The sequence below is a fragment of the Dermacentor albipictus genome, chromosome 4, assembly GCF_038994185.2.
Source record: "Dermacentor albipictus isolate Rhodes 1998 colony chromosome 4, USDA_Dalb.pri_finalv2, whole genome shotgun sequence".
NCBI lineage: Eukaryota > Metazoa > Arthropoda > Arachnida > Ixodida > Ixodidae > Dermacentor > Dermacentor albipictus.
Genome location: NC_091824.1, coordinates 157,396,700 through 157,416,326, shown reverse-complemented (window position 1 = coordinate 157,416,326; position 19,627 = coordinate 157,396,700). Strand labels below are relative to the sequence as shown.

The following is a 19,627-nucleotide window of genomic DNA, read 5'->3' as shown; positions in this document are numbered from 1 at the left end:
TGCACTCTTTTATGCTCATTCAATGCTACCTATAGTGTTAGAAGCGTTTTAGTCGTGCTTTTTTTGTGGTCGGCCAATAAATTACGTTGCTTCGTGTATTTACAGACTCTTCATTCGTTGTTTTCACAATCCAAATACTCGTCCGCTTACTTACACATGTAGACAAAAATAACGACTAGGTCAGGGTTTAATTGTTATGAAGCACTACCGACGCTCCTGCTCACGCTAGCGTTCCACGCGATGTAATGATAATTCTGTCTACAGCCGCTAATTCCGCAAGGAGACGAGACAAGTCTTTTGAGCGCGGCTCTCCAATACATGTCACTCGGCCTGAGCAGTACAATACGAGTTGATATAGCATGATTCCGTATATTCAGAATGCAATTGACTGGTGTCTTAAACGGTAATAAAAAGGAAATTAAACAGGTAATTTCCCCTGCTTTGTATGTCATTTCTAACGAAACGTTTTGGGATATTTCTACTTTCGTTCTCTGCAGTTGCCAAATAACTCAAACCAATATAACCTCTCCACCCGCACAATTTATCATTCACATAATGAACACTTCCTCAAATTTTGCACGGCCTCTGCTTCCATGTGTGAAAGTCCTCAATGACAATAAGATTGCGATGTGATGACCTCGCCATGCATTGCTTACCACTCGATTCACCTCGATCCCTAGCAACACAATCTTTATTTCCGCCTCGCTTGCAATTTTTCTGGGGACGTATACGAACTCCTGGTCTAGTAGGTAAAGTTCCTGCTAGTCTTAACGACGTCTGCAGCTAGCCTTATGCTAACTTTAGACGGGGAGGGGGGATGGAATGACTCGCAGCCGCACGTACAATGGCCTACACAACGTGCTGCTTGGGGACCATCGACCGGCGCTGAGAGATCCTATTCAATACCTCCGTGTGTGTGTTTTTTTTTTTTTCAGAGCACTTATATGGTAAAGCTTCGTTCTGTCAACAAGCATACAAATGCGACAGTTTAACGGCGCAAGTGCCGCCACATCGTTAAGGCAAGTCCCGTCTGTACCGTTCGCGCTTCCCAGTTTCCAGACAAAAAGACGGCAATGCGGTGTGCAATACATCCATCTTAATCGTTGTAGCTGTCGGACCATGACATTGGACCATGTTGTGTCCACGTATAAAGTCCAGGTGTAATTCAGTATAGAGTGTAAAAAAAAAGTCCGTCTGTGCTTGTAGTGGTCGCGTACAGATGACGGAGCTCCGAATCTACTTGTTTCAACTGAGTGCGGGTTCATTTGAGTGGCGCGTGATTCCCATTATGAGTGAAACTACTGTGCCCTATTCGCCGACGTATTGTTAGCACAAGCAGAGACAGCAGGTACGCTGGGAGCACGTTTTCTGCATTACTCGCTGCTAAAGAAATGTTTATGGGCTAAGTGAAGATAACCGTGCTGAGCTATATAGCCACCTCGTTAATCACAAGCACCAGACAGCGCCTATACGAGCCGGCCGGGCGCACGCGCTCGCACACAAGAAATGATCGCGTTTACGATCGGGTAACGTGTACTCGTGCCTAACCACGCCAACGACGGCGCCCTCGTGGAAGAACGTTCCCGTCACGTCCGCTGTCGCACGCGGCTCACCCTGCCATTTGGAGCGCAATGAGTTATACTATGTCAGCGCGCCGAGGTCCCGCCACCCCCGCGCTCGGGGCAGGCGGGCTCCAGGGGGCCTCCCGATAATCTAAGGATTCCCCCCGTACGCCTGGTTCCTCCTCCTCAAAGGCCCAATACTACTCCTATCGATCGACAGCAGGCACGGCCACAAGACAAAAAGAGCGCGGTGCAGACAGTAAGGACAAGAGAAGACGCAAGTTAGAGAGAGAGAGAGAGAGAGAGGAAAGAGGCAGCACCGCAGACCTGTGCACCACGTGAAAGCCTCGATAAGTCTTTGGCCCTGGGCCCCTCGTTACCCTCATCCTCAACTTTCCAACCTCAAGCCTCCCTTACAAACGCTTCTTAAGACCAGAGACGAGCGAAGAAATATGGTTGTCGTGCCACTCTCTTTGTCATGCGGGTAATGAGAACGGGCCAGCGCTCTCGCCCGCCCCGCTGCCTCGTGCTTAAGCCCGGCGTTCCCTTTGACACCCCGGCGCTCAACCGCCTTTTTTGGACCCCAAAAACGTCGCTGGAAGCTTTCGGCTCGAAAGGCTGCATGGGTGTCCAGGGACACGATGTGTTTTAAAGTGTCGAACATCGAGGGGTTAGGAAACAACAAGAGGGCGAAATGAAGCGCAGCAATAGGGCGGCAAAGAAGAGTTAGTTCAAAGCCAACTCGGCTTCATAACAGGAAAGAAGAGAGAGGCTCTTGAAATGTTGCCTATTTATTTTCAACCCTTGAGTCTCAGCAGCTGATTGGGTTTCCGCCGACAGCGCAACTTATAGCTTGCGTTGCCTGCTTCAATCTCCGATGATACTTCAAAGCGGCTTCGGTTCCATTACTATGGATCAATAAAATCAAGAGAAGCATATCCTCGGGATACGTCGCTTCCCCTTTGAACGCGCCCAGGTGGCCTTGGCACCAAATCAAGCGGCCTTTGAGCAGACGGCCAAGCGTTTCGTTTTTAAGTAGATTCGGCATGTAAAATGTAAAAGTGCATCCGGCGTCAGCTTCAGGCACTGCTGCTTTAGAACTTCCGCAGTTCAGCTCTTATGGAGCTCCTACGACGATGACACCACTAGCATGAGTACCTTCTTACTAGGCCAATAGTATTAAGCTTGCGTCATGCACCATGCCGCAGGCATACCGCATGCCGGCCTTTGGGCTGCACATTAGGGCCAGTGAGAGCGTGGAATAATGCTCTGTGAGGCTCATGAAAACATTCGAAGAATCTTGAGGAACGGGGATCAGACATTCAGCTCCATCTGCATGCAAGAGCATGGTGCGCTACATGTTTGATACTCAAGGAAACGTAAACATAGCTTTGGTATTAGCATTATTATCTGGTGACTGCAAACACCTCTGTGTGTTCATCTGGAGCTGTGGCTTGATCATGCATAGTAGATGTGAAATGCAGCGCCGTAAAACTGCAGAACCAACTTACGGGTAACCTATCGAGACAGCGACGTGATTCAAGTTTTTTTTTTTTTTTTAGATAAGAAGTCTCTGGCCCTAGACCGTAGCATTAGATTGTCTCTCTTCATATTCAGGGCTTGTTTAGAAAGCAAATAGGCCGCTAAATCTGGAATGCGTATTGAATCATTCCACGACCATTCGACTGTTTCAGCGATAGTTACGTTCAAACAGCTCAGACCGAGACTATGAAAAAAAGAAAGAATGCTGAGCGGCTGTCTTTTGTGGCATGTTCAGCAATATAAAAAAAATGGTGGGCGACCCTACTCTTTGACTTAGGTGTCTCTTAGTGGCACTCGCACCTCGGCGTTGGTGTTCTTTAGGTTAACTTTAGGCGAACGCAATCCACGAACCGAACTCGGAGGGAACTGTTTTCCATTAATTAGCCGGTTAAATATCGTGCCACCTTCTTGTGTGTGACGTCATTAGTGACGTATTCATTTCTGCTTTCTACTTCCCCGTTTGCAGGAATTTCGCCAAAGTCGTGCTCACGTGGCGGGTCTCTAAAGTCTACGATTCAGTGTTTTGGCATTCGGTAATCGGTGATTTCTCATTAATTATAATTATTCCAGACCTTAGGGTTATCAAATTTGTAATTACGCTTATTCTCTGATATCATGCCCATATGAAACCCATGAATTTTGAACTGTACTATTTTTCTGATTTATTTTGCAAATCGTTTCAGGCCGTCTAAGTGACTTCTAATTAACTCTAATTACTCCAGACATTTCAGTAACTGAACCTTTAACTAAACTTAGGCACTGATATCATATCAATAATGAAACCTAAGAATTTTGTGCTGTACTATTCTTTTTTTTCCGATCTATCTTGAATTTCCTCCCCGTCGTCTCAGGAGGTGAAGCGGAAGTGCTGCGCAAGAAACAAGAGTGTCACTCGACGCTTGTGCCACTAAAAAAAGAAAAGTTATCTCAACATGCTTCCGCCAGCGATATGGTGTCATTCGCCCTAAAGACGTCGAGAAAATGGTAGCAACTTCTTTACGTTACCATGCGATAGAATGGACAAGCGATAGCTAATATCCTTTCGAAACTAATGCCTGCAACAGCCTATAGTAGCACCCGCGACTTAATACAACCCATATTCGGCAACAGTTGGATTGCAGTCTACGAGCAGAAGACAATATTCGTATTGAGGTTTCCGGACAACCACAGAATCGCGCCTGGGCTATATCACACGTACTTGCATCACTCCCGAAATTCTTGACGGTATTTAACAGCGTTATCTCAATAGTGGTCCTTGCAAAAATCATGAGCGCTTATTTGTTACGCCATAATGCGCTTGGTTTCATGCGCATACATATATAAATGATTAGACGGCACAGCCAGTTTTCTTTCCTGTGCGAGAACTAAAGCAGGATGCTTCTCCCAATTATGTGTCTCGCTGTGGTGAAGCCACTTTAAAGGCCGCCTGCAGCATACGTGAAATCTTCAGAAACGCTGGCGACGTTAGCATCGACGCGTGCAGGAGCTTCACTACTTCAAAAGAAGCCTACGTTCGTTCCACATCGTACATTTCGTGTTTGTGTCCATCCCCTAAGCAACCTTCACCTCCGGTTCAGCGATTTCAAATGACTGCTAGATGGAAATTGCGTAAAAATACGCAGTATTCAGTGAGAAGAGACAATGTATGTTTAGAAATATGCCAAGTGTAATTAGAATGAGCTCAGAAAACTACTAAATTTGTCACAAATGCCTGGCGAGAGAGCCTGTACAGCACAAAAGTGTGTATGCAATTTGCAACCGATAGCTGCAGACAGGACTCAAAGGAGGCGTGCTGAAACTTTGTGCAGATATATCATACAATCCGGACGGTCCGTAGGATAGTCTCAAAATTCACTTTAATATTCCTAACGAGCAAACATATGTAATAATAATAAATAAGTGTTTAGCGAACGGTCTTGCAGGCACAAAAGCGTGATTGCGATTCCTCTACGGTCGCTCCGAACGTTGCTAACTGCTTACATATGTTTGATACGTATGTCTGAAAAGGTTGCACACATATATGTAAGCATTATCGAAGAACCCCCTGTGTCCTTCGAAACTTTCTGCGCGCCTCCACAGGAATATATCAGGCATGAGAACGCGTTGCTGCGAAGGCGGGCATCGCATGCTTCAGGCTCTGCCAGACTCCGTGCATTCGTCTCTCTCCCTCACCCACCGCTTAGCATTTCGGCGCAGCTGGCTCGCTGAGAGAAGGCGATAACACTAAACAGAGGGCAGCAGAATGAACAGATTAGCTGCCATGCTTGCGAAAACGACCAGCTGAGGAGACAAAGCACTAACGACCATGGCGCCAGCCGAAACTAATTAACTCGGGCAACTTTCGAGAGGCAAAGCTGATCCCAGCGCTTTCCGCTCGTTCGAACCATTCTGGCAAGGAGACATCCTCTTGTCGCCGGCAATTTCAGCGGCGACATTCTGCATCCCTCGGGGGTCTCCCACTGTGGCAAAGCACTGTCCCAGTTCGAGTCATTGAACCGCTGATTGCACTGATGCAATACAAAACGTGTGCTAGCATATCGATACTCCCAGTGCGAGTGGATTAGACGCCCGTTTCTCATTTATTCGAGAATCAGTCCTGCTAGAGTGCAGCACAGACGCTGCTTCGAACTCCCAGGGCGCCAATTGGCGGCTTTGCAATTACAATCCTAAGGTAAGAAGAGACAGACTTCGAGAGAGACAGGGGTGAAAATGCGCAAGAGTATCTCCAGCCGCGACCGCGTGTTGCACAAAAGATGACTTAAGGTTTGTACATTCTTTTTTTGAAGGCAGAGGAGTGGCGGGGGGGGGGGGGGGGGCGTCGATGTATATGCTCTTTTGCAAGAGAGCAACAAAAACGATAATGAAAATTTTCTACCGGATATTTTTCTTTTATCACAGCTAAGAAGCAATGAACAGAACGCTTGGTTTTCCGCACCCCATTTGGAGAAGGCATCTGCTGCACATAATGAAATAAAGCAAGATCAACTGCGCAACTTTTTCCCGTATTATCGGTGCTATAGTCATAAATTCTCTAAAAAAGGGGACAAATTTGGTTATCCTGCACAATTCTCAGGAAGCATTTTCTTCTCTTGATAATGCCTACAGCAGTTCGCGGAATTCGACTGTTGGTTATGCAACTCTAAAGAAGCTTACCTGGTTACTGCATTATCAGCAATATGCCAGAAAATATTTCAGTTATTGATGCACTCAGATAAGCGCATGTGAATAGTGTACCTTCAAGATGTACTCTGTCAAGGCTCGTTGGGCCATATTTTAAGCCCACTGCCGCAGTAAAACAAGCATTGACCAAAGTTGAAAGCCTTCAGAACTACTTTACGTTATCATTGCCTTCACTTTGATATCGCGCATACATTAGAGACCAGCAGAGCTTTTTAAAGACTTAGGCACTTACAGGTTGAAATCGCGCTCGTAAAGCACTTTCTGCATAAAATTTACCATGCTGATGCTCCACAGTGCACTTTTGGCCACGTGGACATCATGAGCCCCTTATTCTGTGCTGTTCGTTTCACGATACACGATCTCGATGTGATGGCGTTGGACCGCAAGCCTTCAAGCTTCCAAAAGACCATTGGTTCATGACCAACAGATTTACTAGCAAGCAACATGGTAGTGGCTCTCCGGAGATTTCTGCAAGGGAGCAGTACTATCAGAATTTTTTTACTACAGTTCGTGCCATTTTTTAGGGCTAAGTGTATTTCACTTGATGTTATTTCAGTTCTGCATGTAGCTTAATTTATGCGTCTGTGACCTGAATATATGTTTTCTGTTTTTAGTGTATTTTTGTGAGCCAACTTTACATTTCAGAATGTTTTATATGATTTCTCTTGTGGGTTGGTCTTAGTGAATTTATACGACCTGCCTTGAATATTTTTTCTTGTGGCCTTTCTTGTTGAGGCCCGCATTGTTCTTTCATCTGTAGTATGTATAATGGTTCTACGTGAAAATGAGTATTTGGCACACCTTAAAGGTGACATGTACCACGTCTTAAAAAAAAAGGCAAGGTCAAAACACAATAATCCCGCAGATATGAACCCCTCCTCCACGGTCTGGCAGAAACACAGAAATATAGAAGCTATTCTTCTTTCTATATACATAAAGCGGTAAAGTATGTTGTAATTGGCATTTCATTATGTCGATAACTGTACAAGTTCGCATCCAATCATCTTTAAAGTATGACCGGATACGAACAAGATGTAGCTGGTGTGATGTTACCATGATTCGTTTATGTTGTGCAAGAATTTGCTGTTTGTGCGTTTATAGAGCGATGCAAAGTTATAAAGAAACAAATATTCATGTGGAAGAGCTGTCATAGCCTCTTCGCATCGAAATGTCGTCTTTATTTCACTAGAATAATTCACATTCAAACAACTCCCCCCCCCCCAAAAAAAAGAAAAGAAAAGAAACGGGATTTCGTCTTTACGAAATTTCGTTCGCCGATACCCCTCTCAATCGCTGTGTCGTTACTCCGTTTTTATACCCACATACACACTTCAGATAACGTACAAAAAATCGCAACGATATATAGCCTGATGTTGCATTTTCCCGGGCTAGTCGCTGTACGCGAGACGCCGCCTGAGTGCTATTACGCACTCAAAAGACGGCAACTTTTCATGTTATTGGATTCGAAAAGTCTCACATTTTCCAGCAGCACCCAAGTTAGTTCCTTTACTTAATACCTTATTTTATTTTGCTCGCTCCTGCTCGCATAGTTCACTCTGAATTTCGTTTAAGCGATAACTTGCTAATGCTCATAATGCGGCCAGACATAATGAGTGCGTTTTCGGTGGGACATCGTCTTGCGTCGGTGCATTCGTTAAACCCTGCTAGAAGACAGCGCTGCACCTGCGGCAGAAGCGAGCTCAGTGTGGTTAAAGATAAAGGAAGAGCTATTCAATTACAACAGTTGCAAAACTGCCCATGGGCCACACGTTTCAGAACCCGAACACAGTAACTGGCGAAGAGGTTGGCGGACTCTGCCGTGACCTATGGACTACAAAACTATAACTATAAATCTAGGCGTTTAGAGTGCATCAAAAAGCAAAGATTTCGACACATGCAGTAAGCAAATATAATTTTTCATAAAAGAAACAGTACTTACAACCGACGCTTCTTTTCAGTCAAAGTAGCCTCTCAAGAACTTCCATGCAAGTATACGTGACGATGAGCTTTATTTTGCCGCTGACAGGTGTAGCATCGGTCAAGTAACCTCGGCAGAAAGGTATGTGAACATTGAGACGAAGTTTTGGATATAGTATGGTTGAAGGACTGGTGATTATGATTAATTTTAATTTCTAATGGCATACCTTTTAAATCTGGGAGGCGACAGATCGTCAGCTAGCGTTTGTAAGTTTCTTATGTTCTGCTCTATCGAAATTTAGAACTCTGCCTATTTGCTTCATCTCGTAATGTTACCTATGCCTCTGACGATCATACCCCTTTCTTCCCTGTTCTTTTTTCCTGTTTTTCTTTTTTCCCATTCCTGAAAAAGTATCTTGTTTATCACAACTACACTGAACAGTTAACTCTCCCAGCAGACACATCCCTCACACTATTGCGAATGCTTGCTCCTGCATGGTTTTGCCATCAAGCAGCCACCTCGAGATTCAAAAAGCAAGGCACTGCCATTTGTGTTACCATAAAAACTTTTTTCACCGATTTCTTGCTTGCCATATTTATAAACCGCCACAGACTCCCTGGTTTCCACCTGTTGCATCCAATTTACCGTCTGCTTCTCACGCTTTATCTTTGATGACTTCTGACAGTCTGCTTGTACTTCTAATTACCTTGTTCTTGGTTGTCAACTGTCCTGACCTATTTCTTTATATCATATCTACGTTTTTCAGATAGTGCAATTTGTCTACTCTAGCCATAAATTAGTTTTAATTCATTTTCCTAACCATTTCCTTAAAACAAATTTTGCTTTGTGATTCTCCGACTTCAAAAGAGGCCCAACCTATGACACCCTGCACTGCTTCATTCGTGGCACGCCAACGCTGATCGGCCCATCGTTGTTCTAGAACTGGCACAGCGCAACATACAAAAGAAGAAACAAGCCCAGCCGGCTAGGTTGTTTGTTCCTTTGTACGTTGCGCTGTACCAGTTCTACAATGCAATACCAACTCGCCCAATCCTAAACCCTAGTGAACCGTCGTTCTTACAATCCCGACAAGATATCTGCTTTAAAGCACATTAGGCCATTTGCGAACGTTAACACCGGCATAGTTAATCCTCTCCAACGCATTACCTCACATTCATTGTAGTCCCGAAGTTTTCTATAATGCTTTACAAGCTGCGTTCCGATTTCTCTTCGTCCTAAGCTTTTATTTGTGGGTGTTTGAGTACGTCTTTCGTTTATGTGTGCACCCAAACATTTATATTCTGTGGCCATCGGTATGGTTTGGTATGATTTTCTTTTGAAGTGATACCATTTCAATTGATACCAATTGAAGCGAACGCCCCGCCGTAGCAATTATGGCCACGATAACACCGTTGTTGTTGCTCAGCGCGCAGCAGAGGCGCCGACGCCGGGCGTCGTCACATCGAAAATACGTAGCAATAATCTTGCCTACGTAGCAATAATCTTGCCTAACGTCACAAAAATTCATTTAATTTGATCGAGAGGGCACTTCAGTCCTTATGTGTGACTGCACAGTGTCTGACTGCACAGCGCCGCAGAATGTACTACTCCTGGAGCTTTAGGCGGATTGTTTCAAAATACAAAGTATAAAGAAGAAAACTTTGGAAGACAGACGCAAGGGCCTGTTGCTTGTGGCGTCCCTAAGTATATCCTTGTCCTGTTTTGTATTACAAGGCAATATGTCAAAATCTCCGTGAGGTAGAACCAACTGTCCCCACTTCATCATCATCATCATCATCATCATCATCATCATCATCATCACCACCAGCCTGGTTACGTTACGCCCACTGCAGGGCAAAGGCCTCTCCCATACTTCTCAAACTACCCCGGTCATGTACTAATTGTGGTCATGTTGTCCCTGCGAACTTCTTAATCTCATCCGCCCACATAACTTTCTGCCACCCCCTACTACGCTTCCCTTCCCTTGTGATCCAGTCCGTAACCCTTAATGACCAACGGTTATCTTCCCTCCTCATTACATGTCCTGCCCATGCCCGTTTCTTTTTCTTGATTTCAACTAAGATGTCATTACCTCGCGTTTGTTCCCTCACCCAATCTGCTCTTTTCTTATCCCTTAACGTTACACCCATTACTGTTCCCACCCATTAATGTCCCCACTTACTGTGTCGCTATAGCAATGATCACTGATAGATACAGCTTTGGTAGTGACTAGAAGATGGCGTGCTTCCTCCTGAGCCATTGTAGCCAGAGCTCTTGGAAGCTCCGACTTGAACTCCGAGAATGCTCCTAGCATAAATTCGTAAGGCTCACTGACTGTGACGGTGACGCGATGCATGATCAAATAAAGCTTGCTAAGAGTTCGAAATAACAAATCTAACTAGCAAAAATGTGTAGCTGATTAGAAACCTTGGGTTTCGGTTTTCCTTAGGCTGCATTCGTAAGTCATGTCTTAACTGTGTAATGATGGGAAAATGGCGTTTTATAGTTGGTTTAGTTATCGATGGGTGACATGGCAATCCGCAGGCCCTCACATTTTTTGGCAACTGCTGCATTCGAATCTTCAAGCATGGGGCATATGAAGAATACTGCAGATGCGCGCCAATAAATGAGCTTTTAGTCGCCATATCAGAGTACTTATTGAACATGTAAAGCGCTTCACCTGCGCTTTTTTTTTCTGTTCACTTGCCTCTGTTTGTTAGTTCATTCGAGTTTAATGGTGGAAGAGCGACTAAGGCCACGCTGCGCCAGTCACAGGTCAATACAAGATCCAATGTTAAGGCAGCAATAGCTGCGTTACATTAATGTCGATGTAAATACCCAGTTTCATCTAAAAACTCGAACAAGTTAGTGAATGGCACTAGCGGCTCATCGCCCAATATTAAGCATATATTAGGCAGGGTGTAAAGGTATATGTGAGCGATACAAATTGTTGAAATGTTTCTGCCTTTGTGCTTCAGTATGTGGACATGACATAATGATGTGGTGTACTGTAAGCGATTCATGGCATTTCTCGCAAGTTGGTGGGTTTTCTTTTCGGGATATAAAATGGTGTGTTAGATGCCTGTGCCCAATTCGAAGTCAACATAACATCACTTCATAGAACCATTCTTGGTGACTGCATGATTTCCACTCGCCAGTCATATGTAACTTGTTATTTATGCACGAGTTCCATTCTTGTTGCCATTTTGATGCTAGGGTCTTACGAATCAATCGGATGAAAGTTATGTGCGTTATGCTTTTGTGCGCTGCCATGGATGCGCTTCTATCTGCTGCTTCCTTCCCTGGAATCCCAACATGGCTTGGGACCCAGCAGAATCGTATAGTTTCTCGGTATTTCTTATTAAAGACCATGTTTAAGATATCGTCGAGCAGGGGTTCAGACGCGAAGTTTAGAGTTCTCAGGGCGCTTAATGGATGGGTATAAATAATAGCACTCTTCTGCTTGTCGGTAGTAATTTTCTTAACTGCCATCCATATTGGATAAACTTCGGCGGTAAAGACCAAAGAAAACTTATTTATCCGAATTCTACTTTCCCAATTTTTCGTTATGATCCCGACACTTACATATTCTTGGGTTTTTGAGCCGTCAGTTTAAAATTCCATGTAGTTTTTATATTTTTCTTGAATATCTCGCCACTCTTGTACTATGTGTTCTTGTGGAATGTCTTTTTCTTTAGATGTGTGAGTGTCCAGTCACATAGCTGTGTAAAATTGCACCGGGTGGGGGGGGAGGGGCAATCTTGGTGGCCTCTGAGCAACCTGCAGGACTTCATGAGGGACATCATAAATCTGACAGTATTCTTCGTGTCGTAAGATAAGTGGCCGAATCATGTTTGGTTTATTTGTGTAGTGTACCCGTATTTTGCACTGTGTTACGATGTTGTAGCATATATGTTGTGGTGATGACCGAATTCTCAGTACATAGCAAAGTGTAAGTAGTGCTTTGCGGTGCTGTAAGGAAGGCTCATTGCAGTGAACCTATAAACTTTGGACAGGCGATGTTCCGTACGCACCGCTCGCGAGTCGTAGACCTAGATTATGGACTGGATCAAGTCGCTTAATGTAGGACTGCCTAGCTGCACCGTAAACTACACTACCGTAGTCGATGATGCTACGTACTAGGGACCGGTCAGATTCCTAGTGCTTATGCGATAATACCTTGAGGATATTTAGTGTTTTATTTGCTTTAGCTTTAGTTGTGTTCATGTGGGCCAGGAAGTTCAGCTTTGTGTCAAAAGTTACCCGTAAAAATTTGTCGTCTTCTCTGACCGACAGCGTTGTACCATATGATGTCAGAACTGGACTGCAGTGTAACCCTCGCTTCTGGGAAAAAAGAACTCTAACAGTTTTGTTAGCTGAAAACAGGAAACCATTTTTGTCAGCCCATTGTGTAAGATTATTTATCGTTATGTGTAGTTGTCTTTCAGAGGTGGGTAAGTTTGAGGCGTGGTAAGCCACTTGCAAATCGTCGACATGTATTGAGTGCATAACAGATGATGGGATGACCTTATTAACAGAGTTCGTTTCGACTATGAAGAGCATCGTGCTCAAGATGCAACTTTGTGGAGCGCCGTTTTCTTGTGTAAATGTGCGTGAAAGTACTGTGCCGAGTTGTACTTCAAATGTTCTATTTGACATGAAATCACATAGGCAATTTAGCATTCTGCCGTGGATTCCCAGGTCAACCAGGTTTCTCAAAATTCCATATCGCCACGTGGTATCATATGCTTTTCCTAAATTAAAGAAAACCGTGAGACAGTGTTATTTGTGTAGAAACGCGTCACGTATTTCATGTTCTAAACGCACGAGATGGTCGGTGGTGGAGCAGCCCTTTTTGTATCCGCACTGGTGTTTGTCTACTAAGCTTCTTGTTTCAAGGACAAATGTGAGTTTTGTGTTTATAATGCTCTCAAGATTTGGCTTGATAACTTGCTAGAACAATGGGCCTATAGCTGCTAGGAGATGTTGCGGGTTTATCAGATCTTAGAGAAGGCCCTACTACGGCGTTTTTCCAACCTGTAGGCATTAGCCCAGACTCCCACATCTTCTTGAAAATTTTAAGAAGTGTCTCTACCGATGCTTGAGATAGGTGTGCCAGCATTGTGTAGTGGACACGGTCAAGACCTGTTGTCATTTTTTTACCGGCAGAAAAAATCCTGTTCAATTCCTGAATTGTGAGATGGTTATTATAAAGTTCATTTGGAGCCCCAGTGGTGGGCAGTCTCTGTTTCTACGCCGAGTCTTTATATTTTAAGAATGTAGTTCGATGAGCTGGAGACGCTGTAAAAGTGCTCGCCTAATAAGTTGGCCAGGTCTTGTAGTGTTGTTTGTGTTGTTTGTGTGCCTTGACATGTAAGTAGTGGTACTGTGTATGATGAGTACTCTCCTTTAAGTTTCCTCACCTGGTCCCACATTCGTTATGACGTGATTGTACTATTGATTGAAGATATGTATTTTTGCCATGACAATTTTTTTGCCTGTCTTCGAATAAATCGTGCTTTGGCTTTGGCCTGTTCGAAATTTAAAAGGTTGCTATAGGTGCTGTACCTCCGTAGAATTCCCCAGGCCTTACTTTGTTCTTTTTTCGCTACAGTACACTCGTTTGTCCACCAGGGATTTGCTTCTTGGGCACAATACCGGATGACTGGGGTATTGCCTTTCCTGCCACTGAGATTATAACCTCAGAGATTTTTTTTAAGTTCATCAACGCTTAGTTCTGGTGAAAAGACAACTTCCAGTTTCGCATTTTCCATAAAAACCGGCCAGTCAGCGAGCTGTAATTTCCACCGGCGCGGCTTAGTTACTAAGGTTTGTGGTGATGATAGGAGTTTGATGACTGCGGGTAAGTGATCGTTACCATATGACGTGACGAGAGCTTCTCTTTTAAGATCACCGACAAGATGTGGTGAGCGAAAAGCTAAATCTAAACAGCTAAAAGTGCGGAAAGTGGTGAAAATTACGTCGGTTCAGCTGAGTTTAAAAGACAGATGTCACTTGACAGAATAAAATGTTCAACGAGTTGCCCTCTTTGGTCAGTTTCGACAATGCCCCAAACAGTACAATGAGCATTAAAATCTCCTGCTAAAACAAATGGATCCGGTAACTGATCTGTTAAGTTTTTCAGGTGTCGAATAGTGAAACGGCTTTGGGGAGGAATGTGCAATGAACAGATGGTGACAGTCTTAAATGATACAACGGTGACCGCTACTGCCTCGCACGGAGTATTTAATAAAACGTTCCATGTGGGAATGCCGCCTTGGACAACAATAGCGACCCCTCCTGATAGACGGCTGGAGTGCTCGCGGTCCTTTCTTACGACAGTAAAACCTTTAAGAAAATGTCTATTTTTTGGGCCTAGGTTCGTTTATTGAAGGCAAAATGCTACTGGTGATAATTTATTTATAATGTCCTTGATGTAACCTAGATTGTGAATTAGGCCTCTGGAATCTCGATGAATGACGAAAGCCATTTTATTGGAATTGAAAAAAAAATTATGCGTGTGAGCTTACAAGTTGTAGGTGACATGTATTAAAAAGCTGGTTACTCTTCTGAAGACAGAGAAAGAGAGAGAAAGCAAAGACAGGAAAAGCAGGGAGGTCAACCAGAAGAGCACCCGGTTGGCTACCCTACACTGGAGGTGGGGGAAAGGGGAATAGAAAGAGGAAAAAGGGAGAGAGTAAGCACTGAATGCATGCGGGAGGAACAATATACAGAGGGACACTATAAATGGTCTCTTAAGCAGGTGCACTTCAAATATTGCACTAGTGCACGAATCGCTTTTCGTGCCAGTGACGGGTGTGGCCACGGTCCGAGTATCTTTGACTGAGTGAACGGTCTTGAGTCCAGTCGGTGCAAAGTCGCCCGCAGAGAGAGGCGTTGTACATCGTAACGAGGATGAGGGTGGTGACCATCCAAGTTGCCTGTCCCTTTTTCGGCGGAGTTACAAGATGTGTCTCCTTCTTGGAGCGCTCCAAGGAGCGCGGATCTTTTGGCGTCAATGACGCCGCGGTTTTGGGGTCGACCTCCATCGCCTTCTCTGATGCGCTGGATGACCGGGAGCCAGGCGCCGGGAAGTGCGTCTCGCGCCATGTTGTTCGATTCAACTTTGGGCCCTGCGGAACTGCGGTCTGCCGGCCCGTCTTCGATGATGATGGAGCAGCACTGGCTGCAGCCACAAAGGGGGCTGCAGCCAGTGCAGCCAGTCTGGATGGAGTTTCTACAAGGATACCAGACGTGGACCATGTAGGCTCCTGAAACCGGTGTGGCACTGCCTCCTGCCGCGTCACACTGGCGTAGCTCACTTGAGGTAAGTGTCCTAGCTTTTTCCTCGCTTCACAGAATGAGATCTTTTCCTTTACAGTGATTGTGATTATTTCTTTTTCTCTTTTCCAGCTGGATGATCGCACTTGCAATTGACACATAGTGCGGGAGCATTGCATTCATCAGAAGGATGTCATTGGCACTACATTTTGCGCATATTTCTTTGCCTCTGCATGATTGCGATGTATACCCGAACCTGTGGCACTTGAAACACCGCCTCGGGTTCGGTATGCACGGTCTGACGTTGCTTTTCAAATATCCTGCGTCAAGTGAACTAGCTACAGTGCTGCTCCCAAAAGTCAATAGTCAATATGTTTCGTCACAATCTGTTGGTCATGTTGCCGTAGTGGGATTCTTTGCACCTTAATTACTTTTTGCTCCTGAAATCCTTCGAAGAGCTCTTCGTCACTGAGGTTTAGGAAGTCTTCTTCTGATATAACACCCTTGCATGTGTTGAGTGCGCGATGTGAAGAGATTGTCACTTAAATGTCACCGATACCGCTGAGTTCAGCGAGCTTTTCTAGTTAATTTTTCTTCATCAGTTCAATGAGGAGATCTCCGCTAGCCATCTTTGAGGCCTTGTAATCTGGTCCAATCATGTTTGCTAGGCATTTAGAAACTAGAAGTGGTGACAATTTTCTTACGGTTGTGATGCCTTCACTGTGGAGAACATGGTATTTTGGAAACGTGTCTTCGTTTGGTTTCAAAAATAACTGGGAGGCTGCTTCGGTGCCACCTTTTTTCAGAGGCCGATCTGAATGTCACGGGAACGCTTCTGCCATGGGCTGGTTCCAAAGTACCGCGGCGGTGGTAGCCACCCACCACCGACCCCAACAACGGGACGCTACAGGTTCTAAATACCCTGCAGACGCCAGCTATACACCACCATTATAACCTTATGCATATACCCCAAGGCTGAATATATTACCCACGGTTAACCCTTCCCCCCCGGAAATTCGGAAGTAAGAATAAGTGAGTAGAAGACAGGAAAGATTGAAAGTGAGAGAGAAAGAAAAAGTTTGAAGATGGGCACAGGAAAAGGCGACTGCCGATTTCCCCCGGGTGGGTCAGTGCGGGAGTGCCGTCTGTGTGAAGCAGAGGCCAAAGTGGTGTGTTGTCTCCGCTGCGGGGCCTCAAAGGTCCGAACACCCGGCATCAGCTCAACCTCCAAGATCCCCCTATCCCCAGACACGGCTAAGCCACGCACGACTACACACGGGAGGGTCCAGCCCTCGTGTGCTCGGGTACGTGGTGTCGCAACACACCAAACGCCTGCTGACGCAGACGCCCCTGAGGGGACTTGCCTATGTAAACCACTGCAAAGTGTTAGCTTGTATTTCCGTTGCTCATGCTGACTGACTTCTCACTCGTGCTACAGACCTATTTCAGGAGTACAGTACGTGCAAACAAATAAAATTTTAAATTAGTATTTTAGCCCAAGGAGCGACACACTGACAGCGTCAGATAGGTTTAGCGTTACAGCTGAACTCCTCGGATGGTGTTCTAAGACGCATATTTGACATACCCGGGTGCGCCAAAACGTTCGGCATCCTTGCAAACGTTTAACACGCCGGGAAGGTCCTGTAATTGCATCGCATAGGCGCCACTTCGCTGCCCTAAAAAGCGGCGCCAGTTGAATTACGTAACTTTCATACTGTGAGCATTAATACTATTTTGCACTTTCAATAGATCGAACATTTCAGATATGAGGCACGCGTTCTGAACGAAATGTCTTAATTTTGCTTGCGGGCTACAATTCCCTAATATTGTGAGGAATAACCCAGTCACGAAGGGAACCGCTTGTTTCAGAAACTTTGTCAGCAGAATATTATAGCGTCTATCTCGCATATACGGCATAGGTAAACATATGGCCTACATATACCTACATACGTACGGAACATTACGGCGACGATGCTAATTGGCCTGCAGTGTCCATTTAATTGCTATCGCAATAATAACATGACAATTTGGAGGACGCATAAGCTTCGCCTTTAAGAGGGAACCCGATAGCGTTCATAGATCCCTGGTTGCTTCCCACGCTTCCAGGCAACTGCAGCTAATGTAACCGTAATGGTTACCAGGAAACGCTGGCGGTGAACGCTGTGCACGAAGGCGAGCGTTCTGGTAGAAACGCGGCCTCTCGCGTGAGTCGATCCCGGAGGCAGTGCACATCCGCACCAAAAGAATTGCATCATTTTCAAGTTTCTGTTCTTGTTCTGCATGTTTAATATTTAAGTATGAGAAGATTTAACATAAAAGCCACGCGCTGTCGGTGTTTTGTTTCATGACATTCTTGTTTTACTGTCATTCCCAAAATTCCGAGGAATAACTTTGTCAAGAATGTAAGATGAGGTATGAGCAACTTTAGTGATAAAATGGTGTGGCAATATAACCCGCACGTACCGCCTCTGCGTAGCCGTAGCCGCTTCTATAGAAGCAAATCCTGGCTGTACGGAGTGCCCGCGACCGAGCCAGTGGGCCATGCCTGCCGTTCCCGACATGGGACTAGCCGAGTGCGCGACGAGTTCGCGTCCTCGCCGGAGTTTCTTCATAATAAAGTTTATTCACTCACTCACTCACATACCGCATGTAATATCAAGGCATGGTTTAAACTTATACGTAAATATGTACGAAAATTTTCGCTCACGGACAACTCCGCCGACGCCGACACCAGATTTTCTGCGACATGGGGCCCTTAAGGCTACCGTGTTAATAAATACCTACGGGAACATTCAAACAAGTGGCTTTGGGCGTGTTCTGCGTCACGACCAGTGCGTAACTCGTGTGGCACCTTTCCTCGTCTTCTTGTCTGTTTTGTCTTGCATTAAGCACTCGTCATAATACCGCGAACGCTGCTACTATTTAACGGGAAACATTCATTTAAGTCATACACTGAATTCCAAGTTATAATATTTGTAAAAGTTGAGTCACTACGTTTAGTTGCCGATAAAATTGACATGGGGGTTCCCTGTGCTGCTACTATGTAGTTATTGACACTGCCGTTTAACGTGCACCCTACGGTGTGCAGAGCGGCAGAGCAGACTTGCGCATTTTTTTTTTATGTTGGTATACTGAAATACAGAACCAAAGCCATACAGGACAGTAACAGAATTAGTTCATGCTGACTGAATACCAACAAGCCCGATCTCACATCCTGCTTGAGTTCATGCACCAGTTAGTTTTCTCATTTCTCATTTAGTTTTCGGTCAACAGTGGCACCTGTGAAATTTTTTCCTAAAGTCAAGATGATGATCATACATACATACATACATACATACATACATACATACATACATACATACATACATACATACATACATACATACATACATACATACATACATACATACATACATACATACATACATACATACATACATACATACATACATACATACATACATACATACATACATACATACATACATACATACATACATACATACATACATACATACATACATACATACATACATACATACATACATACATACATACATACATACATACATACATACATACATACATACATACATACATACATACATACATACATACATACATACATACATACATACATACATACATACATACATACATACATACATACATACATACATACATACATACATACATACATACATACATACATACATACATACATACATACATACATACATACATACATACATACATACATACATACATACATACATACATACATACATACATACAGACAGACAGACAGACAGACAGACAGACAGACAGACAGACAGACAGACAGACAGACAGACAGACAGACAGGATTCCATCGTTTGTCGTTTCCCCTCTTCCACCAGTCTTCCAATCACCTCTTACTAATCTCTATTGCGGACATGTTTACCTTCCCCGTACTCTTCCTGAACCCAACGGCTTCAAGGAGGCCTGTGGTGCCTAAATCGACCGTTGGGCAGATATCTTCACATTTTAATAAAACATGCTCCATCGAAACGTTTCCCTAGCTTTACCGCAGCAAGCACATGCATCATCTTCCTTCTTATATCTCGCCTTAGAAAAGTAATGAGCTTCCCTTTCAGTTATAAAT

The 19,627-nt window shown here is 44.5% G+C and overlaps 1 protein-coding gene across 1 annotated transcript in view; it reads right to left on the bottom strand.

Moving 5' to 3' along the window:
* Nucleotides 1–19,627, bottom strand: part of LOC135903802 (neural cell adhesion molecule 2-like) — a gene marked incomplete at its 5' end in the record, with an annotated part of 229,848 nt that overhangs the window by 141,607 nt on the left and 68,614 nt on the right. The gene's annotated exons all lie outside the window — the stretch shown is intronic.